Consider the following 9672-nt stretch of genomic DNA (forward strand, 5'->3'; position numbering starts at 1 on the left):
TCCAAATTGCAACTTAGCATAAAATCTCTTTAATTCCTCTAAGGATGGAGATAATGCCAAAGATTCTTCATTTTAAATAGGTAATGTGGAAAAATACAAAATACTTGTGATTAGCTAGAACAGAGACAGAGCTCGCGTTTTCTGTCATGTGTCTGTCATGCATGGGTGGTTCTGCGCACTACTGAACAAGGTCATTAGGGCCACCCCTTGCACATTCTTCCCCTGTGTCCAGCTAATCCCACACCATTTTGCAAACTGCATGCCCATGTTGGGTCCCGTAGAGATCCCAATTTGAGCTTTGCCTGAGAGAGACACTTAAGTGGGAAGAGTAGGCCTGTGAAGGTCCTGGGTAGCTAGGTTCCCAGGGTGTGCTCAGCCCCCACTTGTGGGACAGCAGGGAGGCACAGAGTGTGGTGTAGGGTGTCCATGGGAATCTGTATTTGCTGGTCATTTGGAACTGTTTGTCTCTGAGGGTGATTTACATCTCATCCTGCTGGCTGTTTGATCTCCAGCCTGAAGGCTGAACACATTAGCGTGTCCACTCCACCCCCACCTCATGAGGCCCTTATGACCAGCCTTGGATGGTGTGGCTGGCATGGTCCGAGAGCACTGGGTGGCAAGCCTGCCCTGGGCCAGCAGAATGGCAGAGCATGGAGAAGGGACAGCCATCAGTTTTCTTTCCAGGAAGGCAGGGCAATGAGTTGAAAAGCAAGAGCACTCTGAGCCAGAGAAGTCACAGTACCAATCCCAGGCCCATAATTCACCGTTTACCCTTTGTGTAAATTCTCTGAGCCTTCCATTTCCTTATTTGTAAAGTGAGGGCAGTCCAGCCTCCTTGAAGAGATTTGGGGGCAATAAAGATAGATAATGGGTCCAGAGCCCCTGGTTTAGGCAAAGCACTCATAAAAATCCCTATAAATTTTGTTGTTATTTACTTGGGGAAAAACTGACCCTATCACTAGGGCTCATCCCTCAACATCAAGCTGGGTGTTAGGCTCACACTAGTCACCAAAAAGAAGGCAGAAGGGGACTTTCTTTCCCAATGGAACCCAGGGTTCTCACTACTGAGAACAGCAGTCACATGAGGATGAGAAACTGGGGAGGTAGGTGTATGCAATGGATTAAGTAAAATGCTGCAGATCCCCAAGTGGCTGCAGTGGCAGAAATGCTGCAGGTCACATGGCTGCAGCTGGTCCGAGAGCAGGCAGTCCCAGGCAGGGATGGTGCAGTTTCCAAGTGGCTGCATTGGGCCATGAGGGGCAGTGAGTCCCATGAGGAGAGACAGATACCACTAGACCACACCACAAGTCTCTGAAGGCAGCTGGTCCCAGACAGGGAGCCACGCTGCAGGCGAAAGACAGAGACATGGATAGGCACACTATGCAGAGTGATGTTGGATATTTATTTAGTTGGTTATGGAAGGGAAGGGGGAGGGGGTAAGGGAAGAAGGAGGAAAAGCAGAGAGAAACAAAAAGAGAGAGATAGAGACAGAGACAGAGAGAGTGGGTAGGGGAGAAGTGGGGAGAATGGAGCGAGACAGAAGCTGCCTCTTTGGAGGAGAGACAGAAAAGAGAAGAGTCTCAGGATGGAAACTGAAGATCAGTTTGCCTCAGTGAATGGGGGGGGGGGTAGGTGTGGCTTGTCTCTTAAAGGGACAGAGCAGACCGTTACAATAGGTAGGATATAGGGAAAGCAAACGGTTGGGGAACTGAGGTTCCAACTGTTTCTTCTGCTCTGCATCTTAACTGTCTGTGCCCAGAGTAGAAAGGCAGGGAGGTTGGTCCAGGAAGGGTAGGGTAGAAAGGGACCTAGATGATTCTCTGCCAAGCACAGTCTGTCTGCGAAGATGCTCTGTGCCCAAGCACTAGCATACCCTATGAGAGCCTTTGTCATTGCCATTTAGTCATCCCCAGATCGGTGATGGCTAGGACCTTACCTGAACATGGTGGTGAGCCTGCTGTCCCAACACTTGGGAGCTGAGGCCAAAGAATCTCTTGAGAATCAGAGATCAAGACAGCCCGGGAAACTCAGAGAGATGTCAGAATGAAGTTAGAAATTACGGGTGTGGAGAACTTTTGCAAGGAAGGCCAGAGAGCTGGCAGGGACACCACCTGGGAAATTAGCTGGATTTTTAAAAATGAAGGAAGAGTACAAATGTGGAAGCCCCAAAGTGTGACCCTATTTCCACCTTGTCTGAAGGTCAGAGAGTTTTAGCCTGTTCAAAGTTGTTGACAACTGTGGCTATACACCCTGACCAAGGATATGGTTATTTGGTGTTTTAGACATTAAGAAGGCCTGTACAGGTAGATCCACTCCACCCTGACCAAAGGTCAGAGAATTCAAGCATACTTATATTCCTTCTTTTGAATTAGGAGGTTTGACCTATAGAGTGACTACCTTCAGCATACTTGGTCTAGGGTAGGTTTACTGCCTAAACAACAGAATGCTTTTTTCAATAAGTAATGACACGATGTATCAAGTATTGGGGCAAGTAACTGTTCTAGTTGTCTTTGTGTCATGTTAAAGAGTCTTTTGCCTTCTTCTTCCCCCTTTTGTATTGGGTTATAAAAGTGTGTGGAAAATTAAACACCGGTGAACTCAGAACTAAGAATTCAGCATTCAGTATTTGCTGAGTTGCCTTCCCAATACCTATCCTATGTCTCTGTGATTCCTTCTTATATCTATTCTTCCTACCTAACATTTCTAATCCTCATGCCCCTACCATGGAAGGTGCAAACCCGCCATTCCAGGACGGCAGCAGAAGCCACCCCAAAAAGGTAGCTCTCGACATACGGCAGCCCAACATGGCGCAGCTTACAACATACAAAGGCCTAATGGAATGGGCAAAGAAAGTGTTAGAAACAACACAATCTACCTGACCATAGCTACAGTCTCAGGAGAGTGAGCCCAGGATACCCCTTCCCAAACTGATGAGCATCAGAATATGTGCCCTCCCTGTAATGGTAAAAAATAAAATGGCACAGATCCCCAAAGGGCAGCAGGCCACGAGGGGCAGCAGGTCCCAGGCAGAGAGCCACACAGTGGGTAAGAGATCTCAGTAAATCAGCCAGTTCCATGAGGAACTGCAGTGGGTAAAAGACAGAGATGAATAGGCATACCATGCAGAGTGGGGTTGAATGTTTATTTAGAGGGTTGTGGAGGGGAAGGGAAAGGGGGAGAGGGAGGGAGAAGGGGGACAAAGAGAGAAAGGGAGAGAGAGAAACAGTGAAAGAGAGAAGGGGGGAAAGGAGAAGAGAAGCTACCTCTTCAGGAGAGAGACAGAAAGGAGGAGAGCTCAGGATAGAAGCAGAAGGAAGTTCTGCTTGCCTCAGCGGACAGGGGAGGGAGTGGGTGGGACTTGTCTCTTAAAGGGACAGGACAGACCAATACATTCCCATATCTTTTTTATAAAAAAAAAAAGGAGGGAGGTTAGGTACAACAGGTTAAAGGAATCGGGGCAGTGGATTGTCAAGACTGCTTCCTACTTATTTGTGGGTGTCATCTTGAGGGGGGACTTGAGAAAGCTGGGTGCTGGTCACATCCTAGGGTAGCTGGTCTCTTTGCTTTTTTCTGGTGTTTGTGGTATGGAAATGTCTGATGTCTCTAACACTGCTTAAGATATTTACAGAACAGAGGACAAAGTTAAGTTTAGGGGAAAAAAATTTAGGAACAGGAAATTGAGAGGGGTGTATCAGACTTATTTAAGGTGGATCCTTTAATTTTGCTCCCTAAAACTCACAAGAATTTTTTGGGGTTGTGAAAACATAAGTTTTAGTATATTTATGTCAGAATGACTGTGACAGATGTTTTTGTACAATGACAAGTATTTTTAAGGTTATGAAAGGCAGCGTGAGAGAGAAATTTGATAGTGTGCACTTGTCCTCACACCTTTATAACTTGCAGGTACACACCTAATAACTTGTATTTGTATTTTGCTGAAATTTGTTTGGGGAGGTTGTCCTTTTAAACTGACAAAACCTCTCAGCTGTCAAATTGCATCAGAGATCTTTGAGAAGAATAAAAGTTTACTTGAGTTATCGATTAAAAAATGATAGAGGACTTACTTGGTTGGCACCTAAAGCTACCCCTCAGGGGTCCTCCATAGTCACTGAGGGTCGTATTTGAATTTTGCTGTTTAGCACAGGGTTTGCCAGGCTCCAGAAGATCCTGTGGGCTAAAAAAAATTATGAGAAGACAAGCCTACCTTGACCTGAACAGCTAGGCTGTCAATTCCAGTGATTCTGTCCACTGTCTGGAGATCTTCAGTTTAGATGAAAGGCAGTTTTTCCCAGTGGTCAGTGCTTGGCAGTTGAAGTGAATTGTGTATAGACGTTGTTCTGTGCCCATTTGTCTTCTGTCTTCTTTGGGGGAAGTAGAGTGCTACTGCTGTTTCTGTTATAAAAAGTCTTTTAATAATTAAATATTTAAATGCCATATTCCCCAGATCTCTGAGTAGTTGAGGGTTGTTTACCACGTATAGATAAGTTATAACTACAGTATAGAATCTGCCTGTAGAACTGGGTCCAAGTTTGACTGTACTGGCTCTCAACTTAACAGGTAGGATTTATACTTGTAAAAGACAGAAAGAAGAAAAAAAACTACTTCCAATGAAGATTAATGGCAGAACTGAAAATAGCAGAGAACAGCTTGATATATTTTAAAGCAGAGTTGGATTACATATACAGTATTTTTTGTAAGAGACTTAAAAGTACACACCAATTTAAAACATGAGACCTATTGTTTTTACAGTCTGAAATGAGATACAATGAACTAATTAAAACATTTAACAGTAAACATGGGTACATTTAAGTTACATGTATGCACACATACACACACACAGTGAACAGGAATTGGGTGAAATGGATGTTCTTGGTGGATCCTACCAAAGGCATACCACTGCACAAAACACACATGGAACAGAGTCGGCAAGAGGAATTTAGGCACAATTCTAAACCAGGGGACCAGGCAGGGTATACCTCAGTAAAGATAGCCAGACTTGGTCACCTGATCTGGCCCTCAGTTAAGATGGTGGTAAGGTCACCTGACCTCAGTCAAAATGGCGGCAGTCACATGTTATATGGAGAAGCCACATTTTCTGAGTCACGGGAGTTTTAAGCATACTAACAAGAGAGACCTAGAGGTGTGATCCACCCTGTCACTGAGCCACTTTGCCAAAAGCGGTGGTGGGGAACAAAGGCTGGAATTGAAGACAATTGCCCTGTAGATCTGACTAATCTTGTTGGTTTCTGAAGGACCAGAGGTAGCAGTGGCAGGGATACTTTGAGGAAAAGCAGAGCCAGCAGGACACTGCAGAGCATTTAGAGGCAGGTGGCTGATAGTTTAGCTGAAAATGTGGAAACCCGCAGAAACAGCAAACAAACACCACAAGACCTGTAGAAGAATGTCTTCTCTCTATAGACAGAGCGTTAATGAAGCTGGACTGGCTCCAGGTCCAGGCGACTTGGAAGCCAGAGGTTAGAGGCTGTCATGGATGGTCTCTCACAACAAGAACCACTTGTAAGCAGTCCGAAAGAAAAGAAAAGAAAAAGAAAAATCTGAGGGACCCCGGGCCCCAAAGTGAACACACTGCTCAGTATGTGCAGTGCTAGCAAGGGTGGACCACCCTGGGTTGTCTGATCGTTTTTTAGCTATGGGAAACAACCATAGATAAATGTCAGCAAAGGGCTCAACCATAGCCATGAAGGCTGTGGTTTGGGGGCAATATGGTTAAGCTGACTGGAAGGGGAAAACGCACCAGCAAAGCTGCTGGTGTGCGTAGAGGCTGGCATTCAGGCAGATAGAACGTGGGGCTGCCCAGGGTTCCACACGTCCTCAGCCGGCCCGCATGCAGGCAGGAGGGGACATGGAGAGAACCTGGCTGAGTCATAGAGCACCAATGTAAGGGTTTAGATAAGGTTCCCCAGGGGGTGCTGCGGGCCTCAAGGGGTGGTGGGACCCAGGCAGGGAGCTACACAGTGGGTGAGAGACCTTGGTGGGTCAGCAGCGGGACAGCCAGTCCCACGACGAGCCATGAAGAATGAGGTTGGATATTTATTAGTGGGTTATGGAAGGGAAGGGGAAAGGTAAAAGGGAGGCAGAAGGGGAATGAGGGGGGAGGAGAGAAGAAAAGAGAAGCTACCTTTAGAGAGAGAGAGACAGAAAGGAAGGAGCTCAGGTTAGAAGCTGAAGGAAGATCCACTTGCCTTGGCCAATGGAAGAGAGAGTGAGTGGGGCTTGTCTCTAAAAGGGACAGGGCAGACCATTGCACTCCTGCCTCACAAAAATAAAAGGCATTTGCTGTGCCTCCTCTCCCAAGTGAGTATCCATCAGTCTTAAATAGAAGACCCTGTTCTGTCCTTCATTGCCCAAGGTATGTCAAAACCTGAGCCTGCCTTTTGTTGTCTGAAGACCCTCTGAGAGGTGTCATCCTGGTCCTTCTGGGTCTGTTCCAGCTTCCTCCAATTTCAGGTGAGAGCTCATGCAGAGATGAGTAAGGGGAAAAAGACCACCCTGTCTTCTGCCTTGACAAGTGGGTGGTTAGATAGAGCGGCAGTGCTTGGTAGGTGAGCAGGTGGCAGAATGAAGGTGTCACTGAGCTAGGAGAAACACAGGTAAATTATGGAGGAGGAGGGAGGAGGGGGAGGATAAAGAAATAAGGAGTTGGAGGGAGGAGGGAAGTGGGGGGGAGGCAAGTAAGAGCAAGAGCAAGGAGAGTGACTGGGAGAGAAAATGGATTATCCCTGTCTTACACAGGAATAAGGTGGTCTGGGCTGTAAGGTGTGTGTATAACCAGGAAGCCCATAGAACACATAGAGCCTCAATCCTGACCTCACTTCTAGCTGCTAGGTGAGACTCTCAACATAGTGTGCCCCGCTGTTCAGGGGATACAAACTGCTGATGATCTTAGGGAAGATAGGATGTTAGCTTGTAAGTCAGACAATCAGAAACTGGGGAAACATCATTTTTTTTCTCGCCTTTTATATGATTTTATTTCCTCCCCTTATTCACAGAAATGTGATTCTAAAATGTTGTCTTTCCTGTAAACACAAGTTTCTCTCTCCTGCTTCTGGGCAAGGCAAGTGGGGCTTCGCGAAATGGTTCCACTGTGGACCCCTCCAGTCATCCAGCCCAAGCCACCCCTTTGCCTGGTGTTACACTTGCTATATTCTGTAGCTGTCTCAATGAATCTCATCCAAGACTTTTAATTTATCAATGGCTTCCATGATTTTGCCATATTTTCCCCATAGAATGTGCCTGATCTTTACTACATTACCATCACCTCTGTGGCCTGGAGATGTCTTATCAACATGGCCACTCCAAAGAGGCTGCACCTCCTTTCCCCCATTTCTAGAACCTTTTCTTTTCTTTTCTTTTCTTTTCTTTTCTTTTCTTTTCTTTTCTTTCTTTCTTTCTTTCTTTCTTTCTTTTTTGTTATTTTGGTCTTGGGTGCATCCTCTTAACTTGCTGTTGAACTCTCAGCCATGACCATCCTTCTTTGTAAGCTTGAGGCCAACACACTGGAAAAACGAACTGAAGTTTGGTTTCCTCTGGGGTTGGGCAGCTGTTAAGACCTCAGCCTCCCATCCTTGACGGCTGTATTAATAGAAGTGAGGTGTTCGTGTCTGGGCATGTGTGGACCCTACTTTATTCCACACCTCCCAGTTGGTGCACTGGGTTGGGTATGGGTTCTATCTTTGATCCTTTTGACCTAAGAGGGGGCTTGGATGTCACATTAAAGAGACAGAATTCAAAGGGCCACTGGTGGTTTGATGTGGGAAAGAGAAACCCGGGAAGAGGGGTGATTGGAGGGCTTCGTGGAGTGCTGAGGGACTCTCTGGTCTGAGGGAGCAGACAGTGAAGAGCAGAGAGAACAGGAATTGCTAGTGTGAGCATTGGCCTGCCTGTGGAATCAGGCCTGCACTGTGTGAAAATCCAGCCCTAGAAGCCTGCATGGTGCTGCCTGCTCTGGGACAGCTGCTGTGTGGGGGTAGGAGACCAGGTTCTTTCCACCCTATAACATTGACATTCTATGGTGCTATGAGATCCTCACTGGGGAAACCCTTAAGTTCCTACTCTGAGAATGCCTGCCCACATGCAGAAGCATGTCAGCTGCTTGAGTACCTCTGAATCCCATTCAATCTGTGCAGTTGTTTTGTCCAGGGTGTGGTCCCCAGCAAGGGTGATGTCACTATAAAAGTATGAACATCATGTCCCACACCTTTCCAGGTCACTGGGCTGTTCCTGTAGCAGGAAAACAAATTTCCTGGCTCTGGTCTCCTCTCAGGGATCCCTGGTCCTAGTATCCTGTCTCTGAGCTAGCAGAGCATCCTGTGCTGCTCCCTGGGCTCGCTGGAGTCTCGGCTGACGCTTGGTGTCAGTCACATGAAAAGACAGTGTTTGGGTCAGCTAGATGAGGAGATGCAAGTGGCAGTCCCGTGAGGACGGCCTGAGGTGGAGCGCGCACTTCCCAGGGCAGAAGGAACATAGCTGTGTCTACAAGGCAGGGGCAGCCAGAGCTGCTAGGCCTGGCACAGAATGAGATGATTGCAAAGATGCCCTCCCTCCCTCCAACCATTGTCATTATTCCTCCTCAGTTGATTTTTCCCATAAAATCTCCTCCATATTCTCAACGCTCTTCAGAAAACTGTTCCCCTGACCTTTCATAGTCCTGGCCACATATTAGTATGGAAGTCCCAACATGGCAGGCTTAGATTCAGGCTTTGTCAAAGTTACTCTGAATTCTGTTTCCAGGCAATGCTCCATGTTGAAAGAATCTCAGTCCTGGGGTCAGAGAAAGGGTGTGTGTTTCTTCAGAATGAAATCGGAGGAAGGCAGATGTAGCTCAGTGGTCAAGAACTTCTGGAGGCCATGTGCGAGGCTCCAGATGCCATTCCCAGCACTGCCACAGGAAGTGGGGTATAGGAGGAGCTGAGAGGCTCTGCTCTGTCTGCCAGACCCTTCCCCAAGAGATCCATGATCTGTCAGCTCTGAGACCACAACACTCAGGCGTAAGGACTGAGGACATGGGATGGGGCTTCCCAGGCTGGGAGGGTAGAGATGGGAAGACACAGAGGGTAGAGACAGACATGGCGTGTCGGGGTTGTTGTGGAATATTATTTAAACTGGGCAAAGATGTGTCATGTTTGTTTATGCTGCTTTTGTCTAATTATGTAAAGATGTGTTGCATTTGTTTCACTTTGCCTGCCTAAGGCACCTGATTGGTCTAATCAAAAGCTAAATAGCCACTAGCTAGGCAAGAGAAGAAAAGGTGGTGGTGGACATAAAGAATAAATAGGAGGAGAAATCTAGGCTCAGGAAGGACTGAGAGAAAGAAGAGGAGGAGAGAACAAGGCACACGCCAGGGGCAGAAGCCAGTCAGCATCCAGTAAGACATGAGAAGCAGCAATAGTAAGATACACGGAAAGAAAAAAAAGTAAAAAGTCCTGAGGCAAAAGGTAGCTGAAGAGAAACAGGTTAATTTAAGTTAAAAGAGCTAGCCCGAAATGAGCCTAAGCTAGGCTGGACATTCATAACTATCATAACTAGTAAGAAGTCTGCATGTCGAGATTTGGGAGCTGGTTGGTGGTCCAAAAGGAAAAGTCTGGTACAAGGGAGAGAAAGAGAGAGAGAGAGAGAGAGAGAGAGAGAGAGAGAGAGAGAGAGAGAGAGAGA

This window comes from Alexandromys fortis, unplaced genomic scaffold (genome assembly GCF_014885135.2).
Source record: "Alexandromys fortis isolate MF-2015 unplaced genomic scaffold, M_Fortis_MF-2015_v1.1 scaffold_30, whole genome shotgun sequence".
In the NCBI taxonomy this organism is placed as follows: domain Eukaryota; kingdom Metazoa; phylum Chordata; class Mammalia; order Rodentia; family Cricetidae; genus Alexandromys; species Alexandromys fortis.